The sequence below is a fragment of the Sciurus carolinensis genome, chromosome 1 (genome assembly GCF_902686445.1).
Source record: "Sciurus carolinensis chromosome 1, mSciCar1.2, whole genome shotgun sequence".
Lineage (NCBI taxonomy): Eukaryota > Metazoa > Chordata > Mammalia > Rodentia > Sciuridae > Sciurus > Sciurus carolinensis.
This window is the reverse complement of record NC_062213.1, coordinates 175,341,859-175,351,011: the sequence shown is the minus strand read 5'-3', so window position 1 is coordinate 175,351,011 and position 9,153 is coordinate 175,341,859. Positions and strand designations below refer to the sequence as shown.

General features: G+C 42.0%; 1 non-coding gene across 1 annotated transcript; it reads right to left on the bottom strand.

The window, feature by feature from the left end:
- Positions 1-3,336: 3,336 nt before the first annotated feature.
- LOC124968925 (U5 spliceosomal RNA) lies at positions 3,337-3,452 on the bottom strand. Its single transcript, XR_007105889.1, has one exon. It is a non-coding gene; the product is annotated as a U5 spliceosomal RNA (small nuclear RNA).
- Positions 3,453-9,153: the final 5,701 nt, after the last annotated feature.

Here is a 9,153-nt window from a genome sequence, read left to right as displayed (position 1 = left end):
AGTCTTGATATCCGCCTTTTCCGTTTTCTTGTGGAAGGGAAAGATCAATGAGAGTTGTAGATGGCTTAGAGTGTCTCTGCTTACTAAGTTAAAAATCAGGTCCTGGGGCTGGGGTTGTGGCTCAGTGGTAGAGCACTTGCCTAGCATGTCTAAGGCACTGGGTTCAATTCTCAGCACCACATATAAATAAATGAATAAAATAAAGGTCTATCAACATCTAAAAATATATTTAAAAAAAATAAGATCCCTGCTAGGCAACCTGGCTCAGGCCTGTAATCTCAGCAACTCAGGAGGCTAAGACAGGAGGATTCTAAGTTTGAGATCAGCCTGAGCAACTTAGCAAGACCTTGTATTAAAAAGAAAAAAAAAAAAAAAAAAAAACAGATCCATGAGGGAAGGATCACCAACAGCCTGAAAAGTTAAGGGCATAGCCTGCATAGAGGGCCCACCTTAGCCCCCTACTGGCCCCCACACTTTCCTCCAGGACATCATATACACCTGTTTTTTTTCCTGCCTCTCTGGTTCCTTCTTATTTTCTTTTGCTGATTCCTCTTCTTCAATCCATCCTCTCTTTCAACTTGGAATGAGGTAAGACCCTAACCTTGAGCCCTTCTCCATTCTCTTTTATACCCTAGTGATCTCAACCAGTCAGGGCTTAAATAACATTAATATGCAAATGACTCCCACATTTCTATGTCCAGTGGAACATATCCACCTCATTGCATCTAAAATTGGACTCCTAGCCAGGTGTGGTGGCACAGGCCTGTAACCCAGTGACTCACGAGGCTGAGGCAGGATTGCAAGTTTGAGGCCACCCTCAGAAACTCAGGAAGATCCTTAGTAATTTAACAAGATCCTGTCTCAATTAAAAGGCTATAAATGTATCTCAGTGCTACAGTGCCTCTGGGTTCAATCCCAGTACTAAAAAATTTTTAAAATTAAAATTGAACAACTAATCCTGGGCCACCTTCCACTAGTACAACTGATGGTAACTCATTGTCCTATAACTCAAAACAAAATAATGGAGTGCTGCTTGAACTCTCCTTAACATAGTCTGCTGACTATCTCCAGAACCCAACCATATCTCACTACCTTCTTTGCTAATGCCCTGGCCTGAGCCACTGTCATCTCTCTTTTGTTATTTTCTTTACTCTCTATTCTCTTTTCAATACACAGCTAGAGTGGTCCTTTGAAACTTCAGATTCTGTCATCGCTCTACTCAAAACCTCGCCAGGCTCGACATTTCACTGCGAAGGCCTACATGGCCCTAAGTGATCTCATCTCCCATTGCCTCTCTGAACTTGTCCCTATTTCTCTCTCTCCTTCCCTCAACTCCAGATACACTGGCCTCCCTAGCTAGTTCTGACAAACAAGATCTTGCTCTGGAACTTTCCTACTGGCTTCCACTATGCCTAGGACCTCACCCCTGATAATTATCCATATGGCTGACTCCCTTACCTCCCTTCATCTCTCTACATGAAAGTCACCTTCTCAAAGAAGGCTAGTTTTGTTGTAATTCTTGGGGTTGAACCCAGGGAATTGTGGATGGTAGGCAAGTGCTCTACCACTGAGCTACACTCCCAGCCCTTATTTTATTTTGAGGCAGAGTCTCACTGAATTGCTTAGGATTGAGATAGAAATTGAGTCTCTAAAGGAAAAATATCCCTGTTAAAATATGGAACAAACAATTGGTTAATAACTCCTGAGCCAAAGGAGCCTAAGAGATAGAAAAGGGCCAAAATATAAGGATACACTAAACATCCCAGAAATTACTTTGTAACTTTCCAGTTTCCTGTAAGTTCCTGAAGCAAAATAGGAGCAAGACCTCAATAGAAAGAGACCATTAATTTCATGAGTCTAACTTCATGGGCTAATATTTGATTGGACCACCACCCTTGGCTCAATCACCATATAGACCAGAGATGTTGATGTGAGTTGAAACCTACATACCAAATCAGATCCCCTAATGAGGAAACAGCCCCTTTGGATTGTACATATCCCACCTACTTATGTACCCTAATAAAAGCTTGGCCTCAAAGCTGGCAGTACATCTCACTCTCAAGATTGCCCATATCCTGTTCTGGGAGTATATCTTCAACTTTTGCTCATATAATAACCCTCTTTTTACTAAAACCATCCTTAAATTCTATTCTGCAATGGAATCAAAAACCTGAAAGGTTGAAATACAGGTGCCCTCCCGACCTCCTCAGATCCCCACGTGGTAACAGACTGGCCTCAATTTTTTTTTTTTTTGAACCGGGATTGAACCCTGGGCCACTTTACCACTGAACCACATCCCCATCCCTTTTTTATCTTTTTAATATATTATTTAGAGACAGGGTCTCACTGAGTTGCCTAGGGCCTCACTAATTTGCTGAGGTTGGTTTTGAACTAGAAATCTTCCTACCTCAGCCTCCCAAATAGCTGTTATTACAGGCATGTGCCAGAACACCTGACTAAGGCTACTGTTTTTTAAATTACAATGAACCCTGCTACTCTCTATATTCACAGCTCCTATTACTCTATTTTTGTAGTATTATTATGTTTGCTTGTTCTCTATCTTGCCTACCTGAGTGTAAGCTCCATTTAGGACAGGGATACTTGTTTTGATTACTCATACATCCCAAACATTAGGACAATGCTTGGCACGCATGAATGAATAATCAAAGTATTTGAGGCAGTTGTCCCTCTAAGTCAGAGGAAATGAAGTTAGATAGCAGTAATTTTACAGGTTGTCACAAGAGGGCAACACCAGGACTGACATTGTTGATCTAAAGCAGCCCAGCTTTTTTCTATTTGTTCCTAAAGGGAGGAGGAAAAATCAAGCTAAATGGATTTCCTATTTTAAAGTATCATCCTGGGGATGTAGCTTAGTAGTAGAGATCTTGACTATACATGCATGTATGTGTATGTAGGTACATTACACGTACACTGGTAAAGCACTTACCTATATATGTGCATGTCACAAAAAAGCAACCAATTATACTTCAACAGAGGAAGGGGGTTATTTTAAGGAACCTAATTTACAGGAGTGTAACACTGAGTGCCGGGGCCCTAAAGAGACTTCCCTGGGTCTTGACAGAGGTGCTCAAACGTCTCTTTGTCAAAAGCATAGAGAAGAACAGATGGGCCCTTGCCTGAAATAAAAAAAGTAAAAAAAATTTTTTTAAAAAAAGACGTTATTCAAGGATAGGAACCTGAAATTCCAGTTGCTCGTAACAACTAAAACACCATGGAGAGAAACAGCACAAAGCGCAGTAAGTGCTTACGAAAAAAAAATATAAGTTACAACAAGACAAAACAACGAAATAAGTCTTTTTTTTGCACACGTTTATTAGCCCTGCAAGCGCAAGGCCTCAAAAAATTGGGTTAAGACTCAGAATTGTTCCTCTCCACGGAAATCTTTAGTAAAAGGCGAAAGATTTATACGATCTGAAGAGAAACCAGAGTATAGATACATACTCCCGCGTACAGTCCTCCAGTAACTGTAACTACTAGAACAGCAATGGTAACTATCCACCCAAGAGAGCCGATAATTTCTGTTGTTATCTCAGACAATTCAGTGAAAACAAACGCATTTATAAGAGAGGAAAGAAAGGAAAAAGAGAAAGAAAAGTCTTCCCGTTATAATTTAGGAAATGGCCTATGTGCAAAGCATTGTGGGTATGTAAATGATGAGTCGCCAACCTCCGGTTTCTGGAAACACCGTAGTTCATTAATTTTCTTGCTAGGTGTTGGGCCACCACCAGGGGGCAGAGCAGTAGCCAGATTTATGGAAGAGATTTACAGTAACGTAGAACCCCTAGTCCAGCTAAAAGCCTGACTCTTATAGTCAAAGCTCAAAGTAAAAGTTCTCTTCAATTAAAAATACTGGAGGTGTAGTTCAATTGTAGATCGTTTTCTGGAATCGATTTATCTGTTCTCCACAGGAAGGAGATGTCACCAGAAGAACTAGGAAGTAACTGTCTTCTAAATTAACAAGCGAGGACTGGAGTTGTGGCTCAGTGGTACAGTGCTTGCCTGGCATGGGCGAGGCCCTGGGTTTGATAATAGGCACCACATATAAATAAATAAAAAAGATCGTTGACAACTAACGTATGTGTGTGTGTGCGTGTGTGTGTGTGTGTGTGTGTGTGTGTATACACACACCCCTGTTAGGGTACACCTGGAATGTAGCCTTTGAATAGCTTCTTTAATAGCCCTCTGTTTTCCCTTATTTGCAGAATCACTGCCTCTTGGACAGGAGTCTCCTGTGTTTCTCCTTTGTTAGCAAAGCAATTCTTTTTCCTTTTTCTCAAAACTATGTCCCCGTTATTAGATTGGCATCAGGGACAAGGATGGAGATTTTGGTAACATGATGAGCATTGTTAATAGACTATTCAACAACACAGGAGCCAAAGAAGTAAGGTCGAGAGGACATTCTTGGCAGAAGAGAAGGACAACAGTGTGAGCCCAGGCAAGTGGCTAAAGGACAGGGACCTAGTGTTTCTGTTTGTTTGTTTATTTGTTTAGACAGGGTCTTGTTAAGTTGCACAAGCTGGCCTTAAATTGGTGACCCTCCTGCCTCAGTGTGCCTCCCCCTGTAGCTGGATTACAGGTGTGTGACACCTTACCCAACCAGGGTCCACAATCTTGTGTATGTGGCCCTAAAATACATCCCCAGCCCTTTTTATTTTTTATTTTGAGGTAGGGTCTCACTAAATTGCCCAGGCTAGCCTTGAACTTGTGATCCTCCTGACCTCGGTCTCTCAAGTCTCTAGGATTACAAGTATGCATTACCATACCTTACCAGGCCAAGTTAAAATCTCAGATTAACCTTGAAGGCAGTCAGAAACCATTGAAAATCTCTAAAGGAGAGTATGATCAAATTAGTTGTGGTTTTTTTATTTGCTTGCTTTTTTTCCCCCCAGATTTGCATTTTTTTTTTGGCGGGGTCAAGGGGGGGGGGGTTGTGCGGGGGATTAAACTCAGGGCACTCGACCACTGAGTCACATCCCCAGCTCTATTTTGTATTTTAGAGTCTCACTGAGTTGCTCAGCACCTCAACATTGCTGAGGCTGTCTTTGAACTCTGGATCCTCCTGCTTTAGCCTCCCAAACCGCAGGGATTACAGGCAAGCACCACACCACCTGGCTCAGATTAGCATTTTAAAGAAGAAGCAGCATCACATAGTATTAAGGGTGAATTGTGTCTCCCTACCAAAAAAAATCATATGCTAAAGTGCACCTGGGGATGTAACTCAGTGGTAAAACACCCCCGGTTCAAAAAAAAAAAAAGAAGAAGAAAGAAAAGAAAGAAATTATAACCATTTTGGCCAGACGCAGTGGCACACACCTGCAATCCCAGCAGCTCAGGAGGCTGAGTCGGGAGAATCACAATGTGAAAGCCAGCCTCAGCAATTTAGCCAGGCCCTAAGCAACTCAGTGAGACCCTGTCTCTAAAATATTAAAAAGGTTGGGGATGTGGCTGAGTGGTTAAGTGCCCCTGGGTTCAATTTTATCACATCAAATTTTTAAAATTTTAGTTGTGATGGACAAAATACCTCTTATTTATTTTATTTTATTTATGTATGTGGTGCTGAGGATTGAATTCAGTGCCTCATGCATGCGAGGTAAGCGTACTACCAGTGAGCCACAAACCCAGGCCCCCATCAGTTTCTTTATTGGTTACTAGGTCCATTGGTCTACTCAAGTTTATGAACTTTTTTCTTATGCCAGTTTTGGTATTCCATATTTTTTAAAGAAATATATTCATTTTACCTAAGTTTTCAATTTACTGATGTAAAAATTATTTCTTAATTTCTTAAAAATATTTTAGGACCGAGCTCAGCATGCCTGAAGACTTTTGTTCAATTCCCAGCTTGAGGAGAAACAGTTTTTTTTTTTTCTTTTTTTTCTTTTTTGGCAGTGTTGGTGATTGAACCCAGGGTCTTGTGCATGCTAAGCAAGAACTCAACCCACTGAGCTATATCCCCAGCCCCCAAGAAGTAGCTTTAATAGATGCTGTAACTATAACAATGCTTTGTTCATTTGCATGTTTTTCTCTATATCTCTCACCGGATTTGTCTAGTTTATCCATACTTTATTTTTTATTTATTTTTAATCTTTGCAGGTACTGGGGATTGAACCCAGGGGCACTCTACCACTGAGCTACATCCTCAGCCCTTTTTTATTTTATTTATTTTTTAAAATATTTTTCAGTTGTAGATAGACATAATATCTTTATTTTATCTATTGATTTTTATGTGGTGCCGAGGATCAAACCCAGTACCTCACAAGTATTAGGCAAGCGCTCTACTACTGAGCCACACGGCAACCCTTATTTTTTTAATTTTGTTATAGCATCTTGCTAAATTACCCAGGCTGGCCTCATACTTGTGGTCCTTCTGTCTTAGCCTCCTGAGGTGCTAGGACTTATAGGTGTGTACCACTGAGCTCAGCATCTAGCTTATTAATACTTTTAAACGACTACTGGCCTTTCAGGTCTGCTAGCCCCACCAGCCATTCCTGCCAGTTGTTCCCACCAGCAGTTCAATAGAGGCTCTCTAACAGGCTCTCCACTAAGGTCAAGAACTGGCTCCTGTCCAAGTAAGAACCTCAGAAGGAGGCTGAGCTCTGTAGCTAAATCCAGGGATTCAAGGGCCTCTCTGTCAGCCCTCACTTCCAGAAGGGGCTGAAGGATTGTCTTACATATATTCATGAAGAAGCTATACCCAAGTGATAGTAGTTGATCAGTTCCCCAAAACAACTACTTCATGCAGAATTGATACTAGTTAGAAAACCTCTAATTTCATCAGCTGTGCTCTGCTATAGCATGAACCCTGTGTACCTGTTTGATGCCTGTGACCTATGTGAGAGTGGGAACATGATGTGGGTATAGGTGTTTCTTCTTGAGCTGACAGGGGAAACCAAGACAGAGGGGCTACCTAGGGGGCATGGACATTGGTGTCAAGTGCCCAGAGATGCAGAAGTGGAACTTCATTGATGTCATCATGAAGACTGATCAGTATCATGGGGCTGCAGATGGCCCCCAACAAATCGGTCAGCCGATTTGGGTCAGCCAGTTGGGTATGATGGTATATGGTACAGGAGACACCATACAACCCCAAGAAGTATATCCTGCCACCCACAGACCACTCTACTATCAGCCTCTAGATAGGTTGATAGCAAAAAAAGTACTAGCCAGGTAGGTGTGATGACTTTGGGAACCCAAGCACAAGTGTGACAACTCTTCATGTCCCTGCATATGGGTTAGACATTTATGTGCCAACTGGAGTGGTAAGATCTCTTTTTTTCCCACATTTTTTATTGGTGCATTATAATAGTACATAATGATGAGCAGAGTGGCCAGATCTTTGGCCTGGGTCAGTCCATACACAACTCCAAGTACTGCCCACAAGGCCAAGCATCAACTGAGCTCCATTGGGCATTAGCAACTACTGAGCCCAAGGGAAGCCCCAGAGTAACTCCCCTACTACCAAAAGAAGGCCAGTTACTGAGGTGCCTGGGTGTTCTATGTATGGCAATACAGCATTGCCCTATATGGGTTTGGGGCTGGGTGTGGGGGGAGGGTGTGTGGGGGGGGTTTGTTTGCTTGTTTTTCACATTTTCAGTGCAGTCAATGGAGGATCTATGGCAGCTGTGTGGGATCAGGTCTATAGGGGATGTTTCTCTCCAATCCTGCCATGATTCCTTTGCAGGACTGAACCACCAGGCTGAAAGTAATGGGGGCAAGCCATATTTAAGTGTACGGGGGAACCCCTGTCAGGGCACATGTAGGTACTGAAATTCCCAGCTGTGTTGGGGTGACACTGGGACAGGCAGAACAACTAGTCCCAAATGGTTTTCAGTTTCCTTATCTTCCAATTAGTTTGTGGTTACTGTACACACAGAAATTACAGGCAAGTTTAACACAGGAAAAAATAAACTTTATTTTTCAGGGAAATGAAGTGATAATGGAGTGGGGATGCTAGGAAATCGATCCCTTGAGAGAGAGCCAGGCCACAGTCACAAAATGTAAAATGTTTTAGGACTGGATTTCCCTTGGATCCTCAGACTGACAACCCTGACTCCCTCCAAGGCCCAGTGGGGAAACAGACCCAGGCAAGCAAGACAAGGATTTATCCTTGGTTGAGCCAAAGTTAGGCCCCTTCTCTGTATTACCCCCTCCCACTTCAGGGCTCTCAGTAGATTTTCATTTTAGCATGCCTGGTTCAAACTCTCTTTTAAAAAAGTCTTTAAAATCCCTCTTTCAGGGCAGGGGTGGTAGCTCAGTGGCAGAGCACTTACCTAGCACGTGTGACACTGGGTTCTATTCTTAGCACTGCATAAAAATAAATAAAGGCATTCTGTCCATCTACACCTACAAAATAATTTTTTAAAAAAATCACTTTCACTGATGCCTGCCTTTATTTTCTCCCTCCCTTCTTTGTTTGGATCTCAACTTGTAGCTCTTTTCCAAATTATGAACAGAGCATCAGCTAGGAATGTTTTAACCTAAAGAAAACATGAAAAAAGGTAACTTAAAGAAATAGGTGAAATAGGTGAATTTTTGTTTGGTTACACACAGCAGGTTTTTGTTTTGTTTTTCACACAAGAAGTAAAAAATTTGAAAAAAAATTTAAAGTATGCATGTAGGTGGTGGCTAACATTGGTTCTATTGCTCAACCATCAAGAACCCTCCTGGGATCTTCCTGCTTTGCTGTCCTGAATGTGTTGGCTTTTTAACCTGATGATTCTCATTTGCCTCATGATGACAAGGTAGGTGTCACAACTCCAAAAAGAACATCCATGTCCAAGGCAAGAATAAAGGGATGACACAAATGAAGCCACCTCTATGTCATTCCCTTTTATTAGGGAACAACCTCTTGCCCACAAGCCCCTCATAACACTCCTGCGTCCATCTCATTATTGGAACTGTGTCATCTGACCAACTCTATTGCACAGGACTTTGGGAAAGCAAGTAGAAAGCCTTCTCTGTGTCTAATGTGGAGATGAATAAGGAAGGAGGGGAAGTTGGGAATGGCTGCTGGGTTAGCCAACAACCATGTGTGTCACAAACAATTGGATCATTTGTTTTCAATCTTCCTTTTGGAAGGAATCCTCACCCTTCTACCTTTTGGGTGGATCCTTACTCTGATGTCATTGCTCACAA